Source organism: Oncorhynchus mykiss, chromosome 20 (genome assembly GCF_057628025.1).
Source record: "Oncorhynchus mykiss isolate SJ-2025 chromosome 20, ASM5762802v1, whole genome shotgun sequence".
NCBI classification, from domain to species: Eukaryota; Metazoa; Chordata; class Actinopteri; order Salmoniformes; family Salmonidae; genus Oncorhynchus; species Oncorhynchus mykiss.
Genome location: NC_143041.1, coordinates 5,718,170 through 5,735,288, shown reverse-complemented (window position 1 = coordinate 5,735,288; position 17,119 = coordinate 5,718,170). Strand labels below are relative to the sequence as shown.

General features: G+C 38.9%; 8 non-coding genes across 8 annotated transcripts; all 8 read left to right on the top strand.

The window, feature by feature from the left end:
• Positions 1-1,069: 1,069 nt before the first annotated feature.
• Positions 1,070-1,143, top strand: trnai-aau (transfer RNA isoleucine (anticodon AAU)). The gene has a single exon. It is a non-coding gene; the product is annotated as a tRNA-Ile (tRNA).
• An 82-nt stretch (positions 1,144-1,225) lies between these two features.
• On the top strand, positions 1,226-1,298 carry trnaf-gaa (transfer RNA phenylalanine (anticodon GAA)). The gene has a single exon. It is a non-coding gene; the product is annotated as a tRNA-Phe (tRNA).
• Positions 1,299-1,742: 444 nt separating this feature from the next.
• On the top strand, positions 1,743-1,816 carry trnai-aau (transfer RNA isoleucine (anticodon AAU)). The gene has a single exon. It is a non-coding gene; the product is annotated as a tRNA-Ile (tRNA).
• A 1,668-nt stretch (positions 1,817-3,484) lies between these two features.
• On the top strand, positions 3,485-3,558 carry trnai-aau (transfer RNA isoleucine (anticodon AAU)). Its single transcript has one exon. It is a non-coding gene; the product is annotated as a tRNA-Ile (tRNA).
• An 82-nt stretch (positions 3,559-3,640) lies between these two features.
• On the top strand, positions 3,641-3,713 carry trnaf-gaa (transfer RNA phenylalanine (anticodon GAA)). Its single transcript has one exon. It is a non-coding gene; the product is annotated as a tRNA-Phe (tRNA).
• Positions 3,714-4,157: 444 nt separating this feature from the next.
• trnai-aau (transfer RNA isoleucine (anticodon AAU)) lies at positions 4,158-4,231 on the top strand. The gene has a single exon. It is a non-coding gene; the product is annotated as a tRNA-Ile (tRNA).
• A 594-nt stretch (positions 4,232-4,825) lies between these two features.
• trnai-aau (transfer RNA isoleucine (anticodon AAU)) lies at positions 4,826-4,899 on the top strand. Its single transcript has one exon. It is a non-coding gene; the product is annotated as a tRNA-Ile (tRNA).
• An 82-nt stretch (positions 4,900-4,981) lies between these two features.
• trnaf-aaa (transfer RNA phenylalanine (anticodon AAA)) lies at positions 4,982-5,054 on the top strand. The gene has a single exon. It is a non-coding gene; the product is annotated as a tRNA-Phe (tRNA).
• Positions 5,055-17,119: the final 12,065 nt, after the last annotated feature.

Below are 17,119 nucleotides of genomic sequence, written 5' to 3'. Positions count from 1 at the left end.
TAACAATGCCACGGTCATGGGTTCAAACCCCATATTGGCTATGATGTCCATTTTGAGTGTCAAAATTGTGAGTCACATGCATGTGAATTGTCAAGGGTGCCACAGAATTAAAATTAGTGAATTGCTGAAATAGCTCAGTTGGGAGAGCGTTAGACTGAAGATCTAAAAGTCCCTGGTTCGGTTTTAACATTTGTATTTGTTCTTTCTTCATGCTCTGGCTTCAAGGAAACTATCCACAGCTTTGTTTGTGGCCCTCAATGGTGTGTGCTACGCTGCTCCTCTGAAAGTAAGTAATTTCTTGCTTTTTCATCTGACATTTTGACATCAGTGTTACAGGAAAGTTGCTTGTCATTGTTACATGGAAGTAGGTTGTCGTAAGACAAGGCTGCATGAAGTGTGAACTGGAGCTTTCTTGGATCCACCAAAAAAAATGTTTTTGGGGAATGCGGGCATCGATCCCACTACCTATAGCATGCTAAGCAAACAGAATACCAATTGATCAAATTCCCCAGCTGTTTGGAATTGCCACAAGGAGCAACCAAGAGTGTCCAGTCTTGTCAGGCTATGCTGTTGGTGGACTTGTTAGTTTGTGCTCCAGCACTTGCAGAGGCTCGGTGCATCTCAACAATTGTGCTCTGTAGCCAGCGGCCGGTTAGCTCAGTTGGTTAGAGTGTGTGATACGCTGCTCCTCTGAAAGTAAGTAATGTCTTTCTTTTTCATCTGACATTGTGACATCAGTGTTACATGAGAGTTTCTTGTCATTGTTACATGACAGTTTCTTGTCATTGTTTACATGACAGTAGGTTGTCGTAAGACAAGGCTGCATGAAGTGTGAACTGGAGTTTTCTTGGATCCATGAAAGAATTTGCTTTTGGAGAATGCAGGCATCGATCCCACTACCTCACGCATGCAAAGCATTTGAGCTAATTCCCCAGCCGTTTGGAATTTCCGCAAGAAGCAACCTAGAGGGTCCAGTCTTGTCAGGCTATGCTGTTGGTGGACTTGTTTGTTTACGTGCCAGCACTTGCAGAGGCTCGGTGCATTTCAACAATTGAGCAAAATAGCAAATGGCCGGTTAGCTCAGTTGGTTAGAGTGTGGTGCTAATAACGCCAAGGTCATGGGTTCGATCCCCGTACTGGCTATGATGTACATTTTGAGTGTCAAAATTGTGAGTCACATGCATGTGAATTGTCAAGGGTGCCACAGAATTAAAATTAGTGAATTGCCGAAATAGCTCAGTTGGGAGAGCGTTAGACTGAAGATCTAAAGGTCCCTGGTTCGTTCCCGGGTTTCGGCATTTGTATTTGTTCTTTCTTCATGCTCTGGCTTCAAGGAAACTATCCACAGCTTTGTTTGTGGGCCTCAATGGTGTGTGCTACGCTGCTCCTCTAAAAGTAAGTAATTTCTTGCTTTTCATCTGACATTTTGACATCAGTGTTACAGGAAAGTTACTTGTCATTGTTACATGACAGTAGGATGTCGTAAGACAAGGCTGCATGAAGTGTGAACTGGAGTTTTCTTGGATCCATGAAAGAATTTGCTTTTGGAGAATGCAGGCATCGATCCCACTACCTCACGCATGCAAAGCATTTGAGCTAATTCCCCAGCCGTTTGGAATTTCCGCAAGAAGCAACCTAGAGGGTCCAGTCTTGTCAGGCTATGCTGTTGGTGGACTTGTTTGTTTACGTGCCAGCACTTGCAGAGGCTCGGTGCATTTCAACAATTGAGCAAAATAGCAAATGGCCGGTTAGCTGAGTTGGTTAGAGTGTGGTGCTAATAATGCCAAGGTCATGGGTTCGAACCCCATATTGGCTATGATGTACATTTTGAGTGTCAAAATTGTGAGTCACATGCATGTGAATTGTCAAGGGTGCCACAGAATTAAAATTTATGAATTGCCGAAATAGCTCAGTTGGGAGAGCGTTAGACTGAAGATCTAAAGGTCCCTGGTTCGGTTTCGACATTTGTGTTTGTTCTTTCTTCATGCTCTGGCTTCAAGGAAACTATCCACAGCTTTGTTTGTGGGCCTCAATGGTGTGTGCTACGCTGCTCCTCTGAAAGTAAGTAATTTCTTGCTTTTTCATCTGACATTTTGACATCAGTGTTACAGGAAAGTTACTTGTCATTGTTACATGACAGTAGGTTGTCGTAACACAAGGCTGCATGAAGTGTGAACTGGAGCTTTCTTGGTTCAACAAAAAAAAATGTTTTTGGGGAATGCGGGCATCGATCCCACTACCTATAGCATGCTAAGCATTTAAGCTAATTCCCCAGCCGTTTGGAATTTCCGCAAGAAGCAACCTAGAGGGTCCAGTCTTGTCAGGCTATGCTGTTGGTGGACTTGTTTGTTTACGTGCCAGCACTTGCAGAGGCTCGGTGCATTTCAACAATTGAGCAAAATAGCAAATGGCCTGTTAGCTGAGTTGGTTAGAGTGTGGTGCTAACAACGCCAAGGTCATGGGTACGAACCCCATATTGGCTATGATGTACATTTTGAGTGTCAAAATTGTGTGTCACATGCATGTGAATTGTCAAGGGTGCCACAGAATTAAAATTAGTGATTTGCTGAAATAGCTGAAAAAGTCCCTGGTTCGGTTTCGACATTTGTATTTGTTCTTTCTTCATGCTCTGGCTTCAAGGAAACTATCCACAGCTTTGTTTGTGGCCCTCAATGGTGTGTGCTACGCTGCTCCTCTGAAAGTAAGTAATTTCTTGCTTTTTCATCTGACATTTTGACATCAGTGTTACAGGAAAGTTGCTTGTCATTGTTACATGAAAGTAGGTTGTCGTAAGACAAGGCTGCATGAAGTGTGAAGTGGGGCTTTCTTGGATCCACCCCAAAAAAAGTTTTTGGGGAATGCGGGCATCGATCCCACTACCTATAGCATGCTAAGCAAACACAATACCAATTGATCAAATTCCCCAGCTGTTTGGAATTGCCACAAGGAGCAACCAAGAGTGTCCAGTGTTGTCAGGCTATGCTGTTGGTGGACTTGTTAGTTTGTGCTCCAGCACTTGCTGAGGCTCGGTGCATCTCAACAATTGTGCTCTGTAGCCAGCGGCCGGTTAGCTCAGTTGGTTAGAGTGTGTGATACGCTGCTCCTCTGAAAGTAAGTAATGTCTTTCTTTTTCATCTGACATTGTGACATCAGTGTTACATGAGAGTTTCTTGTCATTGTTACATGACAGTTTATTGTCATTGTTTACATGACAGTAGGTTGTCGTAAGACAAGGCTGCATGAAGTGTGAACTGGAGTTTTCTTGGATCCTTGAAAGAATTTGCTTTTGGAGAATGCAGGCATCGATCCCACTACCTCACGCATGCAAAGCATTTGAGCTAATTCCCCAGCCGTTTGGAATTTCCGCAAGAAGCAACCTAGAGGGTCTAGTCTCGTCAGGCTATGCTGTTGGTGGACTTGTTTGTTTACATGCCAGCACTTGCAGAGGCTCGGTGCATTGCCACAATTGAGCAAAATAGCAAATGGCTGGTTAGCTCAGTTGGTTAGAGTGTGGTGCTAATAATGCCAAGGTCATGGGTTTGATCCCCGTACTGGCTATGATGTACATTTTGAGTGTCAAAATTGTGAGTCACATGCATGTGAATTGTCAAGGGTGCCACAGAATTAAAATTAGTGAATTGCCGAAATAGCTCAGTTGGGAGAGTGTTAGACTGAAGATCTGAAGGTCCCTGGTTCGATCCCGGGTTTCGGCATTTGTATTTGTTCTTTCTTCATGCTCTGGCTTCAAGGAAACTATCCACAGCTTTGTTTGTGGGCCTCAATGGTGTGTGCTACGCTGCTCCTCTAAAAGTAAGTAATTTCTTGCTTTTCATCTGACATTTTGACATCAGTGTTACAGGAAAGTTACTTGTCATTGTTACATGACAGTAGGATGTCGTAAGACAAGGCTGCATGAAGTGTGAACTGGAGTTTTCTTGGATACATGAAAGAATTTGCTTTTGGAGAATGCAGGCATCGATCCCACTACCTCACGCATGCAAAACATTTGAGCTAATTCCCCAGCCGTTTGGAATTTCCGCAAGAAGCAACCTAGAGGGTCCAGTCTTGTCAGGCTATGCTGTTGGTGGACTTGTTTGTTTACGTGCCAGCACTTGCAGAGGCTCGGTGCATTTCAAAAATTGAGCTAAATAGCAAATGGCCGGTTAGCTGAGTTGGTTAGAGTGTGGTGCTAATAACGCCAAGGTCATGGGTTCGAACCCCATATTGGCTATGATGTACATTTTGAGTGTCAAAATTGTGAGTCACATGCATGTGAATTGTCAAGGGTGCCACAGAATTAAAATTAGTGAATTGACGAAATAGCTCAGTTGGGAGAGCGTTAGACTGAAGATCTAAAGGTCCCTGGTTCGGTTTCGACATTTGTGTTTGTTCTTTCTTCATGCTCTGGCTTCAAGGAAACTATCCACAGCTTTGTTTGTGGGCCTCAATGGTGTGTGCTACGCTGCTCCTCTGAAAGTAAGTAATTTATTGCTTTTTCATCTGACATTTTGACATCAGTGTTACAGGAAAGTTACTTGTCATTGTTACATGACAGTAGGTTGTCGTAAGACAAGGCTGCATGAAGTGTGAACTGGAGCTTTCTTGGTTCAACAAAAAAAAAATGTTTTTGGGGAATGCAGGCATCGATCCCACTACCTCACGCATGCAAAGCATTTAAGCTAATTCCCCAGCCGTTTGGAATTTCCGCAAGAAGCAACCTAGAGGGTCCAGTCTTGTCAGGCGATGCTGTTGGTGGACTTGTTTGTTTACGTGCCAGCACTTGTAGAGGCTCGGTGCATTTCAACAATTGAGCAAAATAGCAAATGGCCTGTTAGCTGAGTTGGTTAGAGTGTGGTGCTAATAACGCCAAGGTCATGGGTTCGAACCCCATATTGGCTATGATGTACATTTTGAGTGTCAAAATTGTGAGTCACATGCATGTGAATTGTCAAGGGTGCCACAGAATTAAAATTAGTGAATTGCTGAAATAGCTCAGTTGGGAGAGCTTTAGACTAAAGATCTAAAGGTCCTTGGTTCGATCCCGGATTTCGGCATTTGTATTTGTTCTGGCTTCAAGGAAACTATCCACAGCTTTGTTTGTGGGCCTCAATGGTGTGTGCTACGCTGCTCCTCTGTAAGTCATTTCTTGCTTTTTCATCTGACATTTTGACATCAGTTTTACAGGAAAGTTGCTTGTCATTGTTACATGACAGTTTCTTGTCATTGTTTAAAAATAACGAGCTGTCAAGTCATGGCGAAAGAACTGGGGAACGATGAACCTGTGGTGTCCTTTTTGAACTTGCCGGCATATATTACGGATGATGAAATATATGAGAAATTACAAGGATGGAAAGTGAACGCGACAACACCAATCAAGAGGAGGATGTGGCCAGTAACGGACATTGTGGACGGGACGAGATTTTGTAAGGTGAAGTTTACGGACAGCGTGCAATCATTGCCTTACTCAACAAAGTCCAATACTGTCGAAGGATTTGAATATTTCCGAGTGATCCACGATAACCAAGTTAAGGTATGTAGACTATGTATTCAACCGGGACACACACTTAAAGAATGTCCAGAATTTATATGTCATAAATGTGGTGAACAAGGGCATTATGCCAGGGAATGTTCGAACATCGGTGATATGTGTAGAAGGTGTGACAGACCTAAGGACAGATATAAATGTAAGAAGGGGAGTGATGTCTTATTTCTTATTTCATTACTGAAGAAGATGAGGGGAGTGTGGCTATGGAGAGAGAATTAGAGAGTGATATGGAAAGTGTGTCGCAGGTGATTCCAGAGACAGCTATAGATGTGCTTGGAGAGTATGCAATTCCTTCTGGCAGTACTCGAGACGCAGTCTTGGTCTCTGCTGCTGACAAGGTGGAGCAGCAGCACAGGATTGGTGAATTAGACACACAGGTAGAGATGGTGCAAGGTACTTCTCAGGTGCCTGAACCAGCTTTAAGCCTGTGTGAAAATGACACCAAGGAGAGGGCTGGGTCCACTGGAGTTGACGGCACGGTTAAAGCGCATTTTACAAAAGGCTTGAATGTTGCTCCCCTCATAAGTCCAAGTCATGAGTCGGACGAAGAAATAGAGAGTGAGGATTTTCAGCTGTTTGCTAGAAATAAGAGATCATTGACGAAAGCTTGGGAGGTGATGGGATCTGGTAAAAAGAAAAAGTCTATTTTGAAATGACATGTTTGTCTTTGACTATATTTCTGCATACATTAACAATGATTAAAGTTGCATCACTAAATGGGAACAGTCTGAGAAATATGAACAAATTGGAGCAGGTTTTGGTGTCTGTGAAAGCTGACGTGGTGTTTTCAAGAGACTAATTGGACAGACTCCAAAATGTTGGAGATTAAGAGCAAATGGTCTGAGCTAATGTTTTGTAGTCACGGAAGTGAAAAAACATGTGGAGTAGCTATTTTGGTAAAAAGTGGTTCAAAATGTCAAGCAGGTATATGCAGATAATCAGGGCAGACTTATTGTTATTGAGTTTGAAGTGCAAAATGTCATTTTCCGTCTAATTAATGTTTATGCTTCGAATATTGAATCGGAAAGGAGAGATATGTTTAATAACCTAAGATCACTGTTCAGAAAATTGTATACTGGTAGGAGATTTTAACGTGAAGTGTATTAGAATGGATGTCTCGAGATGTGATAGTTTCAAACATGATTTGTCTAGAAATGCTTTATGGGAATTAGTGAAAAATGAGAATCTTGTAGATATATGGAGTGTTTTCGAGAAGGCAGGTGGTGTTAAATGAACTAAAACAAAGCAGAATTGATTTATGTTTAGTAAAAGAAGATGTGATACAGCAGTTTCAGAAGATGTCATATAATTTTACAGCATACAGTGATCATGCAGTAATGTCATTTCAGATAGGAGAATGTGTGTTTATGGTGGGAGGAAGTGAAAGTTAAAGCAAAAAACAGGAGTATTAGGTACTTTAAAAATCGTAACCGTGTAGATAAGGTGAAAGCAAAAATGCTTAGAAATAGGATGTTACGTGAACTTGAAAAGGCCGATGCTGATCCAGACTATGATGTTGAGAACTATTTGAAAATCCATGCAGAGCTAGGGTTTTATGAAAAAAAGAAATGTTTAGGTGCTATTGTTAGGAGTAAGGCACAGTACGCCTTGGAGGGAGAGAAATGTACTTCCTTGAAAAACGAAAGCAATTTAAGAGTTATATTTTAGAATTGGAAAATGAAAAAGGTGTAAAGGTAAATGATTTTGTGGACATCGTAGATTCAGTTGAATCCTTTTACAGAAATCTTTATAAAAAGAATGATGTGGACAAAGTGTGTGTTGCAAAAGTGTTGGAGAAAATCAGTGCCAAAGTATCTCAGGCAGATAGAAGGATGTGTGATGAAGAGATTTCAATTATAGAAATCAAGGAAGCAATTGAGAACACTCAAGGAAATAAAAGTCCAGGTTTGTATGGTTTAACAAATGAATTCTATAAAGCTTTTGTGGATACTTTGGCACCCATTTTATTGAAGGTTTTTCAGTATATGGAAGAGAATAAGGAAATCCCTGAGTCTATGTCAATTGGTATGTTAACCATCTTATTTAAAAATAGAGGCAGTAGGTTAAAGTTAGAAAAGTATAGGCCTATTAGTCTTCTAAATTCAGATTATAAAATACTGACTCAAGTTTTAGCTAATAGGATGAAAAAGGTGATTGGACGTATTATTACATCAACACAAGCCTACTGAATACCTGGAAGAGATGTTGCAGATGTAATTTGTACAATTAGAGATGTTGTTAAGCAAATGAAAAATGAAGGTGGTATAGTTTTAAGTTTAGATTTTAAGAAAGCTTTTGATAAAGTGGAACATAGTTTTCTGCTACAGACTTTGGAGAGGTTTGGTTTTGGGCCAAAATTTGTATCTTGGATTAACTTGTTGTATAGTGGAGCAAAAAGTTGTGTTAAATGTAACGGATTGTTAACAGATACTTTCCCTATAGAGAGGTAAGTAAGGCAGGGTTGTCCTTTGTCAGCTCTATTGTACAGTGTTTCTACGGAACCTTTAGCTGTTTTAATACTTGGAGACAAAGAGGTGAGGGGTGTTGGAATCCCAGGTGGTGGTGTCAGTGTTATACATCAGTACGCTGATGACACTACTTTTACTGTGAAGGATGTAGGTAGCATTGAAAGCATTATGAAAATCATAGATATCTACTGTAAGGCATCGGGGGCTGAAGTTAATATAGAGAAGACGGAAATTATGTTTTTTGGGGATATCAATGCAAATAAGTGTGAGATTCCATTTAAGGTAGCTAATGATTTTATGAAGGTGCTCGGAGTAAATATTGGTGTAAAGGAGAAAGAGGCAAGGGATATAACTTGGACGGGGATCCTCAATAAAATCAAGCTAACTTTGAATTTCTGGAAAAATAGAATATTAAAGTTAAAAGATAAAGTAATTGTTGTAAATGCTTTGGTATCATCTAAACTTGTGTATATTTTGGGAGTTCTAGACATGCCAGAGTGGGTTATAAATGAATTTAGTAATGTGGTGTCTAACTTTATATGGGATGGTAAAGGTGTTAGAATTGTGCAGAAAACATTGATAGCAGACTATGATGATGGAGGTTTAAAACTTGGAGATTTTGACATTAAAAGAAAAGCTATTAGGATAAAAACAGTAAAGAAATATTTGTATGACAGCTTAGATTATGTCTGGAAACATTTTTTCAAAGTCTATTTGGATGAGAGTGGTGGATGTGAAGATAATGGTTTGTTGATGGTTCTTAAAAGGAAAATGTGTGAAAAGGTACCAGATTTTTATAAAGAAGTGCTAAATGCATGGGCAGAGTTGTTGCCTAATGTGTATTATGAGTGTGGGCATATTGACCTAATTATGAATCATCCTGTTTTTCTAAATGAGAAAATTAAGTACGAAGAAAAGGTGTTATATAGTGAAGTATTCATGAGTGCAGGTCTTAGACAGATAAAAGATTACACATATGAGGTAATTCCAGGTTTTTTTCCTGAAGAAGCTATTTTTGACACCATCCATGAATGGGATGTAGAGGTGGGTAGGGGAACAGTGAAGAATATGTACGAGAAGATAAAAGAAAGTATAACAAGCACATGGGTGGAGTTAAAATATTTATTTTGTAAGGTAAAGGGAATGATACATAGAAACTGGAAGGGTGATATATGTAAAAAAAATATGTGTGGAATGAATTGGTGTTATTTGGCGCGGCTGGTAAATGCGAGGGTGTTAATGTTGTTTTGTTGAATGTTGCTTTGAGTTTTGTGAGGTATGCTATTGTTTGTAGGAGGAATTATGCTTTTTCTTGAGGGGAAGAGGGTAAGGGTATGGGATATTTTTGTAGTATTGTTTAAGAAGCGCATAGATATGTTTCATTGTTATGGAAGGGAATGTTTTGATGAAGCTTTTGTGGAGGGGAGTGGGTTGATTTCAAGGGTGGATGGTGGAAGAATTACTTATCATTTTTGAAATGTATTGGTATGTTAATTTCCTTTTGGTTTTTATAGTTGTTCGGTGAGTTGATTTCAACATGCCTGTTTTGTGAGATTAGAATTTAATGTTATGTTTGTATTAGTTTTTGTTGTATTTTAGTTATTTGAGTTCTTTGATTTGATAAGGGGTAAATTGTTCACCTGCCTATGTTAGGCTGGGTTTTTTGTGTATTGTACATTTTATAAAATATTGTAATTGAAACTTTTTTATAATAAAAAACTTTTTTTGTACGCCTGATCTCGTCCGATCTCGGAAGCTAAGCAGGGTCGGGCCTGGTTAGTACTTGGATGGGAGACCGCCTGGGAATACCAGGTGCTGTAAGCTTTTTGTCACTGCCTTGCGGAATTTCAACTCTTTGTCCGTTTTTTCCCACAAGGCTGAAATATGTGCCCTCGCTTTGAAATAAGTACGCAAGGTTAGTTTGTATTTCATCCAACAATCTGTGCTACAAATTATGGCTACAGTATATGCAATTTCTTCCACTTTTTGAGATTACCTTTCGCTTACGGCCATACCAGCCTGAGTGAGCACTTCCTGTTTGGAAAGTGAGACAGGTGTCGGTAATTAAGTCGTGAGTGAGTGAGTGTTTGTTTGCTTGAGAGCTTTTTTGGTTATTTTCAACGTTTTTTGAAGTATAATTTTGATTTTTGCATTTGAAAAAGTTTAAGTTTGGTTCGTTTTTTTTCCCCCTTTGCAGTTTTGCTGCTTGGGGGAGAGTTTTTGGCCTCTTTTTTTGTTTAATATGACGGACAACATGGCAATGACTAACGGAATGGACAAGGACAAAGAAAATGCTCAACGGAAGAAACATGGAGATGAAGGAGGAATGAAATATGGCAAAGAATTTACGGTGGCAGTGGAGTTGATGGGAGAAGATAAAGTTACAACGATGGAATTACTACGTGCGATTAAAGAGGTGTGTGGGGAGGTGGTGGGATGTAGAATGAAAGGAGAAAGAAAGTACGAAATTACAATGCGAAATGGAAAAGGAAAGGATCGGTTAATGGATGGTTTAATGATTAAAGATACAAGGATTATGGCGAGAGATATGATTGCCAATGAGCTAGTTGTATCTTTTATGAATCGTCCAGTATATATCGAAGACAAAGTGATTCTGGATAAGCTGAATAGCTGGGGTGTCACTGCTGTCTCAGAAATAAGGAGGAGAGTTTGGCCAGGTACGGAGATCGTGGACGGGACGAGATTCTGCAAAGTAAAATTTACTGAAATAGTGCAATCGTTGACATATTCAACAACATTTGAGACACTGGAGGGAGGAGAGTATTTCCGTGTAATACACGATAAGCAGGTCAGGGTTTGTCGACTGTGTATCCAGCCTGGGCACATAGTCAAGGACTGCCCTGAGTTTAAATGTTTCAAATGTGGTAAACAGGGTCATTATGCAAGGGAATGTGTTGGAGCGAAGGAAAGTTATTTTTGTGGTGGATGTCGAAAGAGACTAGAGGACTGCGACTGTGGAGAGGTTTTGGCTGATGAGGGGAGTCAGGAACTTTTCGAGGAAGCAGTTGTATCACCGCAGGAAAGAGAAGAAGATGGAGGAGAGGACGTGATGGAGGGTGGAGAGACGGAGAACGCAAGAAGGGAGAAGATGGAACAGAAGACGAATGAAATAGGGAGCAGTATGGATTCAGAAATAAGAAGAGGGAGTTTTCAGGAGGAGGGGGGGGGGCTGGGTGGAGGAACTGGGGACTCAGAGACTTTGGGGGGGGCCTCGGGCTATGTGGGTGCCTCAGAAGGAGGTGAAGTGGAGGGGAGTGGGATGATGACAACGATTCAGGAGACACAAATGGATACAGGAAGCACAACAGGCACAGGAAAGAAGAGTTCGAGTTGGTTGGAGGAGATGGATTTAGAGTCAATTTCAGATTCAGATGACATGGAAAAGATTGACAGAAAATGGGAGGGCTACAGGAAGAGGAAAGCGGTGGCGGAGGTGAAAAAGGACGGAAAAGGAAGAAAACATGACAACAGGTAGAGAGGTTAATGAGACAATACTTATTGTTTTTATTATTTATTTGGGATGGTTAATTTTATGTCAATCAATGCGAATGGTTTAAGAACAATGGAAAAATTTCAAAGAATAGTCAAAATGAAGAATTCTGATATTTTATGTTTTCAAGAAACACATTGGGACAATTTATGTATTTTAGAAGTTAAAAAAATATGGAGAGATTTTATTTTTGTTAACAATGGTAGGGGGAATTCAAGTGGTGTTGCTATTTTATTGAGGAAGGATGTGGTAGAGAATGTGAAACATATATATAATGATAATAATGGGAGGATTTTAATTTTGGATTTTGAATATATGAATATGGTTTTTAGAATTATAAATGTTTACGCGCCTAATAGTGAAATAGAACGCAAAGATTTATTTTTAGAATTAGGGAAATGGTGTGAGGGGAACTGTATTGTAGTTGGGTATTTTAATGTTAAAATGGATAGACTGGATATGACAAGAGGAGCTATTTTTAGAAGTGATGTATCTAGGGGGGTTTTAAAGAAGATGATGTTAGAAAAAGAAATGATTGATATGTGGAGAGAGGAAAATCCAGACAAAATATAATTTTCTAGAAGGCAGGTGGTTTTAGGGGATTTGAAACAAACAAGGATAGATTTGGTTTTAGTAAAAGAAGGTTTAAGGAATTTTATGAAAGCTATTAAGTATGTTTTTACAACTTTTAGTGATCATGCAGGTTTAACATTTTCAGTGGGTTTAGATTAGGAAAGAACTGGGGGTGGAATGTGGTGTATGAATGCAGGGTATTTAGAAGATGAGGAATATGGGAAACAAATTAAATCTTTGATAGCATGTGAAATGGCGGATAAGCGGAAATAGAATGATAAGTGTTTATGGTGGGACAAGGTTAAGGAAAAAATACAAGTTTTTAGTATAAGATATGCAAGGAAAAAGCGAGGAAGGATGAAAAGAGAAGAAAATGAGTTGAGGGCTAGATTGGATGAAGAAATGGGGAAGTGTGACAGTGAACCTAATTATAATGTAGAAACGTTTTTAGATTTAAAAGCAAAATTGAGTAAATATGAAATAGATAAGTGTAAGGGTGCAATTATAAGAAGTAGGGCAAAGTATGTTTTAGAGGGGGAGAAATGTACTTCATTTTTTCTTGGTTTAGAGAAGAATAAACAGAGGAGAACATATATTAGAGAGATTGAAAATGTAAAGGGTGAAGTTGTTAATGATTATGTAGAGATATTAGAAACAGTGCAGAATTTTTATAAGGATTTATTTAAGAAAGGGGAGGTGGATGAGGGGTGTGTAAAGGAGATATTGGATAGTGTGGATGTGCAAATTAATGTAGAGGATAAACAAATGTGTGATGGGAAGATAACAGTGAATGAAGTTAAAGATGCGATTAGGGGGTTACAAGTAAATAAGAGTCCTGGTGTGGATGGAATAATTGCAGAATTTTATAAAGTATATGAAAGTTTTTTAGCACCTATTTTATTGGAAGTTTATCAATATATGGAGGATAATAATAGTGTTTCAGAATCTATGGTGACAGGGCTGATAATGATTTTATATAAAAATAAGGGGAGCAACTTGAAACTGGAGAATTATAGGCCAATTAGTTTGTTAAATTCGGATTATAAGATTTTAGCTAAGATCCTGGCAAATAGAATGAAGCAAGTTTTAAATGATATCATAGCACCTACACAGAATTATAGTGTGCCTGGTAGAGATATTGCTGATACAATTAATACGATTAGAGATGTGATAAATAAAATGAATCATGATAAGATGGGGGGAATAGTTTTAAGCATAGATTTAAATAAAGCCTTTGATAGGGTAGAGCATGATTTTATGTTTAGGGTACTGGATTAATATGGTTTTGGTAATAGAATAATAGGATGGATAAAATTATTATATAAGAAGGCAAAAAGTAGGGTGAAGTGTAATGGGGTTTTAACTGATTATTTTATTCTTGAGAGATCTGTGAGACAGGGATGCCCTTTATCAGCTTTATTATTTGTTTTATCGGTGGAACCTTTAGCAGCATTTTTAAAAAAAGATCATCTTATAAATTGTGTACAGACTCCACAAGAAGGTTTTAGTTTGATTCATCAATACGCAGATGATACCACTATAACAGTTAGAGATGAGGGAAGTGTAAAAAGGGTGATGGAGTGTTTTAAAGTATATGGACAAGCATCAGGTGCAAAGGTTAACATGGAGAAGTCAGTTGTAATGTATATTGGGAAGATTAATGAGGGGAATTTTACTTTTAAGGTGGTAAAAGATTATTTTAAGGTGTTAGGAGTGTTTTTAGGGGTGAACGAAATAGAAGCTAGGGATTTGACATGGAGTGGTGTGATAAATAAAGTTAGGAAGGTAGTAAATATGTGGAGGGGGAGGTCTTTGAAGTTAAAAGGGAAAGTCATTGTGATAAATTCCTTGTTGATGTCAATTTTTATTTATGTAATGAATGTTTTGGATATGCCAGAATGGGTTTTATCTGAAATGAATAAGATTTTAGTTGATTTTTTATGGGACGGGAAGGGGGTGAAAATTGCTTTTAAAACTTTGATTGCAGGTTATGAGGAGGGGGGTTTGAAGTTGGTAGATTTAAGTGTAAGGAAAACTGCAATTAGAGTTAAAATGGTACGGAAATATTTATTTGGTGAATTGGATTATGGGTGGAAAAGGTTTTTTAAAGAATATTTGCAAGAGGTAGGGAGGGTGGGGGACAATGGTTTATTGATGAGTATGAAGAAAGAAATGTTAGGAAATATACCGTTGTTTTATAGAGAAGTGTTTGAGGCTTGGGGGCAATTTTTACCAAATATTTATTATGAATGTACCATTTTAGAAAATATTTTAAATCAACCGATATTTTTCAATCCAAAGATAAAGTGTTTGTTGTTTTGTAAATATTTTATGAGGGCTGGGATGAGGCAGATAGGTGACATAGTATATGAGGTAATTCCTGGGTTCCTTCCGTTGCAGGCAATATATGATAATGTGGTTGAAATAGATGAAGAGATTAGTAAAACTACTGTGGAGAATATGTACAAGAAAATATTAGGATGTATTCCTGGGGAGTGGGTGATTTTAATAAATAAAGAGGTGGCTAAAAGATCTAGGGGTTTACCGGTTTTATATTATGAAAGTAATGGGGAGAAACATGATTTATCAGGTTTAAAAGTTAAAATGGTTTATAGTAAATGTATTTTAAAAGAGATAAAAGTTCCTGCGTCGGAAAAAGTGTGGTCTAGGGTGTTTGCAAATATGGATGTGAAATCAATATGGAAGAATGAAAATGTAAAATATAACTCTATAGAGTGTGAAGACAATGATTTTAAATGTAAACATAATAGGATTTTTACAAATGTGGTTTTGCATCAAATAAATAGGGATGTTAAAAGAGAATGTGATATTTGTGGTACAGGGGTGGAACATTTGATGCACTTTTTTGTTGAATGTAGCAGGTTAAAAGATTTTCATGAGTTTTTAAAAGGGCTTTTAGTAAAACATTGGGGGGAGGAGATTTTTAATGGGGTGGAATGGAAGAGATTCTTTCTTTTTGGTATTAACGGGAAAAGTAAAGTTTTGAATTTTAATTTGGTTAATTATGTTTTAAGTCATGCTAGATATGCTGTAAGACAAAGAAGGAACATGGGTCATTATGAAGGGAAATGTGTGAGTGTGGAAGGTCTTTTTAGGAGGATTTTGGAAAATGAAACAGAAATAATATATAAATATGGTGGAGGAAATTTTGAAAAACTGTTTGTGTGGGGGAGTACTTTTATTGAAATAATGTCAAATGGGAAACTTGTATTTAATTATTAATTGATATGAGTGAATGATTGTGTTTTAAATTGATTTTATTCTATTATTTTTCTGATTTTGTAAAAGGGTGAATTGTTGTAAATATTGACTATGGCTATGGTCAAGCGGGGCATCTCGTTGAACTCGGCACAGCCTAGAGATTATGGTAATGCCATTGCAGGCTCTGTGTGTCTTTAAGCACCGCACTTTGTCACTCCATCCTTGCTGTGTGTGTGTGTGTGTGTGTGTGTGTGTGTGTGTGTGTGTGTGTGTGTGTGTGTGTGTGTGTGTGTGCATGTGAAAGGTTTTCTTTGACATCTGTTGGGAGAAATGACTGATTTACAGTTCATGAGGGTTACCTAGTCACATGCATGAAATTTTGGAAAGATGTGACTTTTTTAACCCTTAAAAACAGCCACTGTGACCCCTATTAAAGGTACTTCCGGTTGGCACAGGAAGCTACAGTGCCTTGCGAAAGTATTTGGCCCCCTTGAACTTTACGACCTTTTGCCACATTTCAGGCTTCAAACATAAAGATATAAAACTGTATTTTTTTGTGAAGAATCAACAACAAGTGGGACATAATCATGAAGTGGAACAACATTTATTGGATATTTCAAACTTTTTTAACAAATCAAAAACTGAAAAATTGAGCGTGCAAAATTATTCAGCCCCCTTAAGTTAATACTTTGTAGCGCCACCTTTTGCTGCGATTACAGCTGTAAGTCGCTTGGGGGTATGTCTCTATCAGTTTTGCACATCGAGAGACTGACATTTTTTCCCATTCCTCCTTGCAAAACAGCTCGAGCTCAGTGAGGTTGGATGGAGAGCATTTGTGAACAGCAGTTTTCAGTTCTTTCCACAGATTCTCGATTGGATTCAGGTCTGGACTTTGACTTGGCCATTCTAACACCTGGATATGTTTATTTTTGAACCATTCCATTGTAGATTTTGCTTTATGTTTTGGATCATTGTCTTGTTGGAAGACAAATCTCCGTCCCAGTCTCAGGTCTTTTGCAGACTCCATCAGGTTTTCTTCCAGAATGGTCCTGTATTTGGCTCCATCTATCTTCCCATCCATTTTAACCATCTTCCCTGTCCCTGCTGAAGAAAAGCAGGCCCAAACCATGATGCTGCCACCACCATGTTTGACAGTGGGGATGGTGTGTTCAGTGTGATGAGCTGTGTTGCTTTTACGCCAAACATAACGTTTTGCATTGTTGCCAAAAAGTTCAATTTTGGTTTCATCTGACCAGAGCACCTTCTTCCACATGTTTGGTGTGTCTCCCAGGTGGCTTGTGGCAAACTTTAAACTACACTTTTTATGGATATCTTTAAGAAATGGCTTTCTTCTTGCCACTCTTCCATGAAGGCCAGATTTGTGCAATATACGACTGATTGTTGTCCTATGGACAGAGTCTCCCACCTCAGCTGTAGATCTCTGCAGTTCATCCAGAGTGATCATGGGCCTCTTGGCTGCATCTCTGATCAGTCTTCTCCTTGTATGAGCTGAAAGTTTAGAGGGACGGCCAGGTCTTGGTAGATTTGCAGTGGTCTGATACTCCTTCCATTTCAATATTATCGCTTGCACAGTGCTCCTTGGGATGTTTAAAGCTTGGGAAATCTTTTTGTATCCAAATCCGGCTTTAAACTTCTTCACAACAGTATCTCGGACCTGCCTGGTGTGTTCCTTGTTCTTCATGATGCTCTCTGCGCTTTTAACGGACCTCTGAGACTATCACAGTGCAGGTGCATTTATACGGAGACTTGATTACACACAGGTGGATTGTATTTATCATC